Genomic DNA, 14,718 nt, shown 5'->3' with positions numbered 1-14,718 from the left:
GCAGGGGTATTTCGGTCTTTTCATAGGCTACGTTGCTCCGATTGAGCTGAAATTTTTCAGGCAAAATATAAAACATCATTCTCTACAACTTTTATGTTTTGTACTAAGGCCAAATCCACCTCTAACTAGGTGTAACAGTACCGGCAGAATTGGGGAAAAAAATGAAACCCTAGGCTGAAATTCCATCAACCTTTACCAATCTAGGTTTTCATCCATAAAACTTCTAAGATTCAGGTCATCTATCCAATAAAATACAATATAAGAGGTAGAAGAAGAGTTTCTTAGTTTAATACCTTCAAACCTCAAGGAAATACACAAGAACAAGGCTGCCCATGCAAAAATCACTCCACCCAAAGCTTCCTTGTCACCTTATTGCAAGTTTAATCGGTTTAGTTTTTGTGGTTTCAACTCAAACAAGGTAAAATCTAAGATGGAACTTGAAGCTCTCCCTCTCTTTTCTCCTCCCAAATTTCGTCCATCATGGAAGGCAAAGGAAGAAAATGGTGATTGACTTGAGTTGGATAAGTTTTAAGCTTAATCTTGGTCATGGTCTTGGTCAAGATTGGCTTGGTGCTTGACAAGTGGCACAAATCCAAGGGAAGTCTATCTAATTCTCTCTCTTAAGCACTCAAATATCTATTACTCCTCCAATCATCTCTTAACACCTTTTGTCACATAATTTCTTTTGCACAAAATTCCTTCTAGTCGTTAAAATTTTACCGCACTAACCGTACTAGCGGGTCCCACACCCAATATGCACTACTAACGTCACATTAACTAATTTATACTAGAAAAATGTCTTAGAACTTAATTCCCTTATAAAAATAGCTAGAAAATTAATATAATAAAGGAAAGTATAGAAAATGTAGGCACAGAATAAAAATAAGGGCTGGAAAATAAGAAAATATCGGGTTCTCAACGTTTTCCTTAACTCGCACGTACTAGGGTTTTAACTTATAATTCACTAACTTATTATTATCACTTTTAATCATATAATATTTCCTCATCCAAAAGTCACTCTTAGCTACCAAATTTGATCCTCACTCGGTACCGAATAGTCACACTACGAAAAAATGTGAAAACCCTAATTCGCTCTTTCTTGAAAACGAAAAATGAAACCCCACTTTCTAGATTCATTTGTACTTATTGTGGGATGATTGGATAGTAGGGCCATATTAAATGAATAATTTCCAAATAAAAGGGCATTTTTAAGAAAAATATAAGGAAGTTGCAAGTCCTCACAATGATAATAAAAGTTGAAATGGAGTCAAAGATCTTTTAAACCTACGCCCAAATCTGGGGCAATTTTTGGAAGAAATGCAATCGTAAGTGTAATATTCTTAAAAATCTTATTTCTTTTAACTATCATTTTCAAGCCACATTACAAGCTCATAAAGTTCATTGTTGACTTATCTTTCATGACAATTTAAAATAAGGATCAAGTCTTTAAGGGATCTACCAATCACTCGTAATCATAAGATCATAACCTATTTCAGTGTGTTTAGTTATCTCTTCTATCTATATATTACAAGTTTATAGTGTTTATATGTTGACTGAGTTTTTATGAGCAATAAGGATGAGAAACTATTTGCTTTCACCAAGATGTGGTATTGAATGAGTTAGATGCAATTCAGGCACAAAGTTAAGAAATTTTCTGGTGTATAGTCTTTAGTTATTATTTTTTTTAACCACCTAAAAATTTGAAATAATACCCACTTGTTTGGTCCTGAAGGATATGTTAATGAGAAAAAGTAATCATTTTCCCTAAATACTGAACCTAAGTGAGGAAGAGATCTTTTGCAATTTGATCTTGTTTCAAGATGGAGTCTTCTACATGAGTTTAAACGTAATATTTTCTTTTGGCTTCTTTTTCATTTGAAGAATGCAATTTCTTTTATATTTCATGTCCTTAGTGATACACCAATGCACATTGCATGTTAGCATGTGATTGTTTTCTAAATTTTAGATAGCACAGTCTTCTTGTTGCTGTCAAATAAATGAAAAGTCATTCAAACAAAAACTTTTGCAATTAAATGTCCTGAATTGAGGCAAATTTTTATAATACGTTTGTAGAGTATGCCCAAGGGTCAAGTTGTCTTCAAATCTGTTGTTCAAAATTTTAACTTTAATAAGTTAATACTTTGCATGAGCAGTAATTGCTATATCATTGTTTGAAAATGAAGAAAGAAATTTTCATGAAAAAATTCAAGTGTTTATTGTACTCTGGTAAATGCCCTCTGTACAAGTGTTTATGGCTGAGATCGAGAAAGAGGTTGCTGATGGGAAGCAAGACTTGCGATAAAAGGTGTTATAAGCTTATTGAATAAAATGGAAGATGAAAGCGAATATCACCAAAGTAAAACTCAATATTTCATGTATTTAGTTATTTTTTGAATAAATCTTGGTATTTAGTTATTGTACATTAATGCTAGACTAAAATTTGATTTTTTATTAATAATAAATTTTATAGTTGAATATTTGGCATTAATTTTCTTTTTATACAAATTTCATGCAAATTTAGTAGGCTTTTTTTTGGTTGAATATAAATAGACACTTGTAGAGACTCGCTGAGAAATAGAAAGTGTGTTTAGATAGTAGATTATTTGGAAAATTTACTATAACACTTTTTTGTGATGTGATGTATGTGAGATAAAAATATGTGTTAGAAGATGTGTTTGTAATATAAACAAATAATTTTTGGTCAAATCAATTGTACTTGTTATCTTCCATTGTCATTTTTAACAATTAGGTCATTCATGTGGTAAATATTATCACTTCCTTTTGAAGTTAAAATCTAAATTGATAGGCAGAGATTAAACTTTTGCTAAATTATTGTGATATATGTGATAAGTATATATTTTACGTGTTTTTAGTGTGTTTTATTAGGTAGTTTTAGTGTGTTTTTTCTATTTTTATAACTAATTAACTAGGGTTTTGGTTAAAATCTACATTGTGTGGTTTAAGTGGCAAAAGTGCATTTCTATGAATTTTTATGGTAAAAACTTCATGTGTTTATAGGTTTTACAATTCAATCATCAAACGGCATGAATTGAGAAGACAATTGGATAATAATTGATGATTGGAAGAGGTTAAAAGGAGACATGAAGTGCAAAGCATCCAAAATAAGAAATGCAAGTGTAGGCAGCTTGGACACCTTATCGTATTTCAGCAATATCTTGAGCTACAATGATAGGATTGAGGTGATCTTTATACCATTTTGAAGCTAAGAGATAGATCTACACTTGGTATAAAGAATCGAAGTCCAATTCAGTTGTTTTCCTGGTCAAAAGATCGAACAACAGAAACTTATTTGTATGGTCGAGAGCTGAAATAGGGAATTGACCAGTCAAGGATATTTTGGTCATATCTCAGTCTACAGAGCTCTAAATTAGATGATTCTTGAAGCATTGGAAAGCTAACTCATAGGGTTACAACTTTCATGTTTTACACAAGAGTTAGCTTGGCATCCACCATAGAGAAAATTGCAGATGAAACAAGGCCAAATTCACAGAAGTGAATACGCGACTACTGAATACGTGGGTTGTAGTCATGTATTTTGTAGTCGCGTATTGTAGAATGATTTCTGCAACTTGCTAAGCCACTTGCCTTGTTTTCACACTACCTCCCAGCTATAGTAGGAGAGAGAATTTTGGCTGCACATGCTTGAGATGCAAAAAGGAAGAAGAAAGGAGCTTTATGTCTTGTCCAAAACTACCTTTTTAACTCCCTTAACACTAGAGATGTTAGAATCATTATAGGAGAATAGTAGAACATATGAGAGAGAGTTCTCATCAGATATGAGGATAGGAGCTTAGTTGTTAGTTTTGTTTGTTCTCTCTAACTAGAACTTTTGTGAGAACAATTGGAGAATTTATTGTATAACTCTTTTGTTGAAAAAATAGAAGATCATTAGGAACTTCTTCATTAATCTTGGCTAAGATTTCTTTATCTATCTTTTACTTGTAATTCAATATGTGTTCTTGCAATGAAGCCATGTTCTTTCTTGTTATATCTTATATGAGTAGCTAAATTTCTAAATTTAGGGAGTAGATAAAGCTTATGACTACTTGATATGAAGTGAATATGATATACAATTGTTACATCTTATATTAACCTGTCTATTTATGCATGATTATCACTTGTTGTTGCTTGATCACAAATAGCAAGTTTTTAGTTGTTGTTATTCAATGAAAATTGGTAATAATGATGGAACAACATGAATAGAGTTTGAGTAGTAGACTCATGAGAATAGAGATATATTTAAGTGGATTAAACTTGTATTTCATGAAGGAAACAAGAGTGATCTAGTTATTTACCATGAGAATAGGAAAAACTAGACTATTCTAGACCATTTTATCATGAGAACAAGACTTGGTAATATAGGAAATGAATTCCTAATTAAATAAAAGTTGTAACAAAAGGTAAATCTATTTACTTGTATCTCTCATGCCATAAGTGGAAATTGATAGGGTGTTAATTGTTAGTAATTTTATTGTTAATTCTCCTCTTTATCCTTGCCAAATATTGCTTTAATTGTCAATATATATTTATATTTGGTATTTGGATATAATTTCAGAAAGTGGAGCAGAAAAGTGCTAAAAGGGGACCTTCTTGAGAAGATTGGTCAAAGGAAACCGACAAACCATAGTTGGCTTTGCTTTTGTTTTCGGTGGAGTTGATTAGAAATTGGAGCAGAAACCTCTTGAGAAGATTATTATGAAGCTTTACACAATTTTGGTGCAAACCAACGAAGAAGAATGGAATTGCATTTGGGAATTCAATTTGGCTAGACAACATGTCAAAGTTGGTAGGGACCGCAAATAAGTTGTATTGTCTAAAGTGTGCTTTCTTTGTACATTTGTGGTTTTGCTTTCTTGTTGGTGAACGTGTGCACTTGGTCAAAAAGTAAACCGACAATTGCTTTTGTTTTGAGTGGAATGGAATTGATTGTGTAGAGAAATGATGACCTCTTTGGAGGACGTGGGGTGATGTCTCCATTTTGGCTGATTGTTTATGTATGAAGATATGGGACGTGAAGGAGGACATCAGACTAGTTTTAGTTTTTCTCTCCAGAGAAGCTCCGTAGGAAGATAGAGGTAGTTTTAGTCATAAAATAGGATGTTGTTCTTTCATGTTTTGTGTGGTGTGAAGATCTCTTCAGTTGGTTTGTTTTGTATTTTTCTTCCGTCTCTTCCTTTAGACTAGTTTCTTTCATGAAACTAGTTCTATTTCATTAGATTACGGAGAATCAAATTTTCATTTTCAGTTACTAGCAAGAGTTATTTATGTCTTCAAATTCAATTAAATTGCGTGGGAATTTTCTTATGAGGCGTGGCTAATCTTCTCCTCTAGTCAAGGATCAACGCGAAGACGCAGTTCCAAATATCTGTGAGATCTAATTAATTTTACGTGTTCCTTAATTTGTTAATATTTGCATGTTTTCTATTTTAATTTCCATGGGATTATTTTGTTAATTGGATATCAAGGGCCCGATGTGCAATTTGACTTATTAATCTCCTGTCAAATTAATCAATTAAATCCGTAATTGTTTAGTTGGTTAATATTAGTGACAACTAGTATTTTCACATACTAGGGGGACATGCAATCTGATTTAAATAACCCTCGTAGCGTGTTATTAATTTGGGTTAGGCTTTTCTAGTTTTTAATGCAATTAGGAAATTAATTCCTACGGTCGTACCTAGGAGTATTTCCTGGTTAGGGGTAATCAACGGTCGTACCTTGGTTATCAATAAATTAAGGAAAAGCTGGTCGTTAGAGTTTATCGGCGACTATAACTAACCTGTTAATAAAATTAAGTGAACCTTCTTTGCATCAATGATCGGATGAATGGACTGTGTCTGCGTAGTTGTATCCTTGGCTAGAATTTATTTATCATTTATTTAATTGCTATTTACAATTGTATTAATTAATTATTTATTTTTAGTTAAATTGTTTAATTATTTTTAGTTTATTTCTGATAAAAATCCCCCGTGTCCCGAACTTGAAAGGAATCAAATTTTTCCCAGTCCCTGTGGATTCGACCCTACTCACTACTATACACAGAAAATTTATTTTTCTCGAGTAGGTATTTATTATTGCACAGGCTCGACACCTGTCAATTTTTGGCGCCGTTGCCGGGGACTGGCGTTAATCATTTGTTTCTTTTTAAGTTCATTTTTTTTTCTAGTATTTTTCTAGTTTATGCCTCGCTCTTCTCGTACAGGCGAATTAATTTTCGACCCTGAAGTAGAGAAGACCGCGCGTAGAACGAGGAAAGAAACCAGGCGGCTCAGGGAGGAGCAATACGATATTGCACCTCAGGGACTTGATCCAGAGGTTGAGCCGACAAATTTGTCTGGTGACAATTCAAGTGATTCAGACCAAGAGGAAGTCACTATGGCAAATGCACGAACACTAAGGGAGTTGGCTGCTCCAGATTTAAATCAGCAGCCCTTGTGCATTACTTTTCCACATTTAAATGATGACGCTCCCTTTGAACTAAAATCTGGTCTAATTCATCTCTTGCCATCTTTTCATGGTCTACCAGGTGAGGAGCCCTACAAGCACTTGCAAGAGTTTGACGTCGTTTGCAACAGTATGAAGCCTCCGGGAATTACTGAAGAGCAAATAAAGATGAGGGCCTTCCCCTTCTCTTTGAAGGATTCCGCAAAAGACTGGCTCTACTACCTACCGCCTGGTAGTATCACCACGTGGGATCAACTGAAGAAAAAATTCTTGGACAAGTACTTTCCGGCATCTCGAGCTGCAAGCCTAAGGAAGGAGATATGTGGCATCAAACAACACCCAGGCGAGTCACTCTATGAGTACTGGGAGAGGTTTAAGAAACTGTGCACCAAATGCCCTCAGCATCAGATAAGTGAGCAACTGCTCATTCAATATTTCTATGAGGGGTTGCTTTTCAGGGACAGAAGCATAATCGATGCTGCAAGTGGAGGGGCATTGGTGAACAAGACTCCTCGAGGAGCCTGGGAGTTGATTGAAGGGATGGCTGAGAATTCACAGCAGTTTGGTTCAAGAGAGGACATCCCGACGCGTAGGGTGAATGAGGTAGAAACATCCTCTATTCAACAGCAACTCTCCGAATTGACATCTTTTGTGCGACAACTAGCTGTGGGGAATACATCGCAAGCCAAAGTGTGCGGGGTATGCACTGCCGTGGGTCATCCTACGGAAATGTGTCCATTGGTTCAAGAAGAAACTGCTGAACAGGTGAACATGGCTGGCCACGCGCCCGCGCCAAGAAAGCCGTACGACCCATACTCAAGTACCTACAATCCTGGTTGGAGGGATCACCCCAACCTTAGTTATGGAGGAAATAGGCAGTCTAACTTTGTGCCAAATAGACAGCAAGGACACCAACAGCAGTACCATCATCGCCCACCACCACTTTCAAACTCAAGTCCGTCCATGGAAGAGATGATGAAGCAATTACTTGCTAATCAACAAAAGACGGATTCAGACCTGCAAAGCATGAGAAATCAACTGGGACAGGTGCAATCATTGCAAAATCAAATGAATCAAATGGCTATAACAATCAACCGTTTGGAGTCCCAAGTTCAAGGAAAATTGCCATCTCAACCTGAGGCAAATCCAAAGAATGTAAGTGCAATGACTTTAAGGAGTGGCAAGGAAGTTCAAGGACCCGAACCGGTGATTCCTAAAGACAAGGACGAGGAACGGATTGAGAAAGAATTGGAAGAGGAGGGCACAGACAACAAAAATGCAAAGGTACCCTCGAACCCAATTCCTACAGCTAAAACTAATCCACCTCCCTTTCCTAGCAGGTTAGAGAAACCAAAGAAGCAAGACAAGGAAAAAGAGGTCCTGGAGATTTTTCGCAAGGTGGAGATCAACATACCCCTACTGGATGCGATTAAACAAGTACCCAGGTACGCAAAATTTTTGAGGGACCTGTGTGCCAACCGCAAGCGGTTGAAGGGGGATGAACGAGTTATAGTTGGGGAGAATGTTTCAGCAATTCTACAAAGGAAACTTCCACCAAAATGCGGAGATCCAGGTATGTTTACTATTCCTTGTAGGATAGGTAATACTTTGATTGGAAAGGCCATGTTAGACCTGGGAGCCTCAATTAATGTCATGCCAAAGTCCATTTATGCTTCCTTAAACTTAGGCCCTTTGAAAGAGACTGGGATAATAATCCAATTAGCTGACAGGACCAATGCATACCCTGACGGGTTGATTGAAGATGTTTTGGTAAAAATTAACGAATTGGTTTTTCCAGCTGATTTTTATGTGCTCGACATGGAGGATGAACACTCCCGTGATCCGTCACCTTTGTTGTTAGGTAGACCCTTTTTGAGCACAGCCCGAACCAAAATTGATGTTAATAAGGGTACTTTGTCTATGGAATTTGATGGTGAGATTGTTCACTTTAACATCTTTGAGACCATGAAATATCCATCCGATTCAAATATTGGCTCTGTTTTCTCGGTAAATGTTATTGACCATGCTATACAGGAGGTTTTTGAAATTGAAGGCAGGGATGAACTAGAGGTCGTCCTGACCAGGCACTTTGAGTCCGAAACGACCTCTAGGGTAGAGTTGAGTGAAGAGCTTAAATGCGTGATTGGATCGTTGCAAACATTACCAACCACGAAGACAAGGTATGATCTTGCACCGATTTTCATACCCGAACCTCACCAAAGGTTACTTCCATCTGTGGTGCAGGCACCTGTCTTGGAACTAAAACCACTGCCGAAACACCTAAAGTATGTATACTTAGGTGAAGGGGAGACACTTCCAGTGATCATCTCCGCGGGTTTATCAAAGGTTCAAGAAGAGAAACTACTTCGAGTTCTTAGGGAACATAAGCAGGCGATAGGATGGACCATCGCCGACATCAAGGGAATTAGCCCTGCGGTGTGTATGCACCGAATTCGACTCGAGGAGAATGCTAAACCCGTACGGCAAGCTCAACGGAGATTAAATCCTCTCATGATGGAGGTCGTAAAGAAAGAGATTTTAAAACTGCTGGACGTTGGAATTATATTTGCAATATCAGATAGCCCGTGGGTAAGTCCAGTACAGGTGGTCCCGAAGAAGGCAGGGGTGACAGTGGAATCAAACCAAGAGGGTGAGCTCGTACCAATTCGAAAGCCCACCGGATGGCGACAGTGTATCGATTACCGAAAGCTAAATGCCGTCACGAAAAAGGACCATTTTCCCCTCCCTTTCATTGATCAGATGGTGGAGCGATTAGCATGTCGAGCTTACTATTGTTTCTTGGATGGATTTTCAGGTTATTTTCAAATTGCCATCGCACCCGAAGACCAAGAGAAGACTACTTTCACCTGCCCATTTGGGACATTTGCATACCGAAGGATGCCATTTGGATTGTGCAATGCACCTGCTACCTTCCAAAGATGCATGGTAAGTATTTTTTCAGAATATGTTGAGAAAATTATTGAGGTTTTCATGGACGATTTCAGTGTATATGGTGAAAGTTTTGAAAACTGTCTAGATAACCTGAAATTGATCTTAGTAAGGTGTATAGAAACTAATCTCGTGCTTAATTGGGAAAAATGTCATTTTATGGTTGAACACGGGATAGTTTTGGGTCATGTTGTATCATCTACAGGTATTGAGGTTGATAAGGCAAAAATAGATGTTATATCTACTTTACCTTACCCCGCGAGTGTGCGGGAAGTTCGTTCCTTCTTGGGTCACGCAGGTTTCTATAGAAGGTTCATCAAGGACTTCTCGAAAATTGGAGCACCCTTGTTCCAACTTTTGCAAAAAGATGTATCCTTCGAATTTGATGAAACATGTAAGGGGGCATTCAATAAGTTAAAGGAGTTATTGACCACCTCACCTATTATCCAACCCCCTGACTGGAACCTCCCATTCGAGATCATGTGTGACGCCAGCGACTATGCAGTGGGTGCGGTATTGGGTCAAAGAGTAGGAAAGGCAGCTCATGCTATCTACTACGCATCTCGAGCCTTGAACGGAGCTCAATTGAACTATTCAACCACCGAAAAAGAGCTTTTAGCAGTTGTTTTTGCCTTAGAAAAATTTCGATCTTATTTACTTGGTGCTAAAGTTATTATTTTTTCTGATCATGCAGCTTTGCGGTATTTGTTGACAAAAAAAGAGGCAAAACCGCGATTGATACGGTGGATATTATTGCTACAGGAGTTCAACCTGGAGATCCGAGATAAGAAAGGGGCGGAGAATCTGGTAGCAGATCACTTGAGTCGAGTACAAGTCGTCGAAGATGACATCCCATTGAGAGAAGCATTCCCCGAGGAGCATTTATTTTCTATTAACTCATCTTTACCTTGGTATGCAGATATTGTTAATTTTCTAGTCACTGACAAATTTCCTACAGGATGGCCTAAGGCAAAGAGAGACAAGTTGAGGAGCGATGCAAAGTTCTACATTTGGGATGATCCTTACCTCTGGAAGCGGGGTGCCGATCAAATCATCCGTAGATGTGTAAGTGAAGTTGAATTTCAATCTATTCTAGCCTATTGTCACTCTTTTGCATGTGGAGGTCACTTTGGACCGAAGAGAACGGCTCGTAAGGTGCTAGAGAGTGGATTCTATTGGCCAACTCTATTCAAGGATGCCTACTCATTTTGTAAGTCATGTGATAAGTGTCAAAGAGTGGGTAATATCTCTCGTAGGGATCAAATGACTCAAACCCCAATGATTTTTGTTGAAATTTTTGACGTTTGGGGCATTGATTTTATGGGTCCTTTTCCTTCTTCCTTTGGTTTTTTGTATATATTGCTTGCTGTAAATTATGTTTCGAAATGGGTAGAAGCAAAGGCCACCCGCACTAATGATTCCAAAGTGGTTGCAGAATTCGTTAAGTCTAATATTTTTGTTCGCTTTGGGATGCCGCGAGCAATTGTAAGTGATCGGGGTACTCATTTCTGCAACAAAAAGATCGCTGCAATTTTTAGGAGATATGGTGTCTTGCACAAAGTCTCTACATCATACCATCCTCAGACAAATGGTCAGGCGGAAACATCGAACCGAGAGATCAAATCAATTCTAGAAAAGATGGTCCGACCCGATAGGAAGGATTGGAGTGTGAGACTAGATGATGCACTATGGGCATATAGGACAGCATACAAGACACCCATTGGCATGTCCCCTTACCGATTGGTATTTGGAAAGCCATGTCATCTCCCGGTCGAGTTTGAGCATAGAGCATTTTGGGCGGTCAAACAATGCAACATGGATATCGAGGAAGGCGGAATTCAAAGAAAGTTACAATTACTAGAGTTGGAAGAAATTCGAAATGAAGCATACGAGAATGCAGTGATCTATAAGGAGAAGAATCAGATCTTTCATGACCAACAGATCTCTAGGAAGACATTCGTCTGTGGGCAAAAAGTTTTACTATACCACTCCAAATTGAAACTATTTCCAGGTAAATTACGTTCTCGTTGGATTGGCCCTTTTGTTGTGACTAATGTCTTTCATTATGGTGCAGTAGAGATCCAAAGTTTGAAAACAGAGAAGAAATTTGTGGTGAATGGTCATCGTCTCAAGCCGTATTATGAAGGATTTCCAATTGAACGGGTGGAGATGATGCAACTGGAAGACCCGATTTGCTTAGTTTAAGCAAATTCTGGACTCCGTCTAGCCAAAGACGTTAAAGAAAGGCGCTTTTGGGAGGCAACCCAATTTTTTTTAAGTTGCTGTTACTTTGGAGTGATTTTATGTTTAAAGTATAAGTTTGAGTAATTTTGTTATTTTTCATTTGTAGGTTTTGGAAAAGTGACCAAATGAGGCAAAAAAGGCGAAATTTGATCAAAGATCTCAATACCTCAAATTCAGTAATTGTGGTTTTTGATGCATTAAAGAGGTTTAGAATGCATGTATAGATCATTTTACATATGCGTGAATGGTTTATTTTGACATAGAAATGATCTATGATGCATTTTGGGAAATTGGGGTATCATTTGTAAATATTCAAAAGTTGAATTTCTGCTAAATTTTGCAGCAGAAAACGCGTTTTTCAATGAAACGCGCCACTGAATCGCGTTTTCATAGAATCGCGTTTTCAAATCTGCGCCTTCAAAACGCGACAGGAAGTCGCGTTTTCTACCAAGTCGCGTTTTCCAGCCTGTTCAGAAACCAAAAACGCGCCTTCAAATACGCGACTTAAAGTCGCGTTTTTTCACGTAGTCGCGTTTTCAATGCTGCAAATTTGGTGAAGAAACGCGACTTCACAAAACGCACCTTGAGGCGCGTTTTCTTGAGCCGCGTTTTCTGAGCACAATGATACGACATCGGATCCTTTTAAAAACGAAGGCTTGGATCACTTTTCAACTTTACTTTTCTTCATGTTGGCTTGTTTTTAGTAAGTTTTAGTTCTTCGATTAATGTTTGTGTGTTTTGTAGGTGGCAATGACAAGAGTTCATGCAAATGATCTCAATTGCAAGGGTGTTTATATTAAGGCAAAAAGGGAGTTTTCATGTTCAATTGCTGCATTTCATGCATTTAAAGTGTTTCATGTTTAAGTTATATTCATGCATGATCATATTAAATTTGAATTTTATTCAAAGAACATGAAGTAGGTTGAATGTGGAAGGTTGGCCAAGCAAATTTGGAGGAAAAACTGCAGAAAACAGCTTTTTCTGCAGCAAATCCGGCCATAAATCCGGCCAAATGTCCAGAATGCTTAAAAAAAAAAAAATGTAAGACCAAAAACTATTTTTTTTCCTCTCATTTTCTCCTCTCTTCTTTTTCTTTCTTTCTTTTTCTTTTCTTTCTTTCCTTTCTTTCTTTCTTCTTCTTTCCCCCGCTGCTTGCCCTTTTTCCCCCTTTTCTTTTCTTCTTCATTCGCCGCCGCCAGAAGCTCCGCTGACCCACGACAGTCGCGGCAACTGGCTCGCGCGCCGCTCCTCCCTGCCGCTCGTCGACGCTGCCCACGCCGGACACCGCTGCCGCAACCGCCGCCCACCCCAGCTCTTCTCGCCGCTGCCTCGGCTCTCCTCGCCAAGGGTGACCACCAGCTCATCTGACCTCCTTCACCCTTGCCATAGCCACCGCCTCCAAGATCCGCCTGAAGCCCCGAAAGACGCGCACCACCAGATCCAGCTGCCGCAAACTCTTCTCTCTCACAGCCACCACCTTCATCGCACCACTGGCTTCGTATGCACGCGCATGCCTCAATCTCTTTCTATTATTTTTTTTCATTTTCTTATTTTATTATTGCAGTATGTTTTTATTATTTTTATTACAGTACGTTTTTGAAAATTTTGCGTGTTTGGACTACCTGACATTTCTATTCCTCCTTAGTTGGGTACTTCTGTGTTACTTTGCTTGTTTATTTTCACTTTGCTTGATTTTTATTTATTTAGTAGATTGACTTGTGGTTAGTCGTGTGATTTACTTATTCTGCTGTACTTTGTGTCTAACTGTGGGTAATTTGCTACAGTTGTTTGTTCAATTGGGAGGTGCCTTTAACACTTAAATTTACTTATTGAAGTACATTGCCTTCAATTGCCTTATATGAGAGCCTTTTGTCTGTTTGCATTTCAATTACTACATTGATTGAGGTGATTTTGAGGTGCATTATTATTACATTTGGCTAAGTTTGGAACCACGAGTGTTTATTGATTGCATTTGTTATAAGTGTTGAGATATCTGTATAACTTGCGAGTGAATGCAGTGTGCATTTTGTTCATTGAATTGATTTTTCATTTGTTAGTGCTTTGAATTTCTTGTTTCCATTATTCGTTAGCAACTGTTGTCTATTGTGGTTTGGAGTGCAATTTGGAAAGAATGGTGAAACCACGATCCCGACCCTTTGACCTCCGCTTCGCCTCCTCCAACTACAGGTGCTAATAGCTGGCACCAGCTTCAGGGGAGTTTCGTTGTCCTTCTTCTTATTTTTACTGTTTCATTATCACATTGAGGGCAATGTGTGATTCAAGTATGGGGGGGGGGATTTGGGTTTAGTTTTGATTGGTGTTTCTTTAATTTGCTGCCTTTCTTACTAGTGTTTTGATGAATAAATGTGGCATCTCACTCGTCTATTGCTGGTTATGATTTATTCTATGAATTTAGTTTAAGTGGCAAGTAAAAGCATGTTATCTTGGTGAATATCATGAGTTTAATGACTTGGTGCAAATTGTGGTTAAATTGTTTAGGCAATATAAATATTTTCCTAGCAATTGTTGTGTGGATTAGGCAATTGTTGATCTTAGTTCTCCATATTAGGAGATGACGTGGGCCATGATCTTTAATTATCTGGTTTTCTGGTGCTTTAATTGTGATTAATAAATGACCCTACTCCGCTAGTGTCGTCACCCAGTAACCGGGAGTCTTCACCACAAGTGTCGACTTTCGCGTCAAAAAGTGACTATATATATGAGTAGTTAGTCCTGAAGCTGTGAAGAGTTGAGTAACTGGGCTCTTTCATCTAAAAATGTCAGGGTTCACGTCAAAAGACTTGAATAGCTTGGGACTGAGCATAAAAAAATAAAAAAAATAATAAGTAAGTTTATGATCATGTTGGCCTGCCGATCCTTGTTCTTCAATGTTGAGATTTTGATTTTCAGTTGACCCAATTGCTAACTTTTGCTAGTTTAATATTTTGATTTCTTAGACGACTTAGCCATGAATTGGACGAGTCTATGATTTCAGGAGCTAACCGGGAGAAATATGTCTTGACACTTAGCCACTCAAACTTGATTTTGGGATAAGCGTAG

The 14,718-nt window shown here is 38.0% G+C and overlaps 1 non-coding gene and 1 pseudogene across 1 annotated transcript; one reads left to right on the top strand and one right to left on the bottom strand.

Moving 5' to 3' along the window:
* The window catches only part of LOC113777387, a 44,360-nt pseudogene that overhangs the window by 22,412 nt on the left and 7,230 nt on the right, over window positions 1-14,718 (top strand).
* On the bottom strand, window positions 6,769-6,875 carry LOC113778947. The gene has a single exon (XR_003469410.1). It is a non-coding gene; the product is annotated as a small nucleolar RNA R71 (small nucleolar RNA).

This window comes from Coffea eugenioides, chromosome 7, assembly GCF_003713205.1.
Source record: "Coffea eugenioides isolate CCC68of chromosome 7, Ceug_1.0, whole genome shotgun sequence".
Classification (NCBI taxonomy): Eukaryota; Viridiplantae; Streptophyta; class Magnoliopsida; order Gentianales; family Rubiaceae; genus Coffea; species Coffea eugenioides.
The sequence above is the reverse complement of the archived record's forward strand: the minus strand, read 5'-3'. Positions and strand labels throughout refer to the sequence as shown.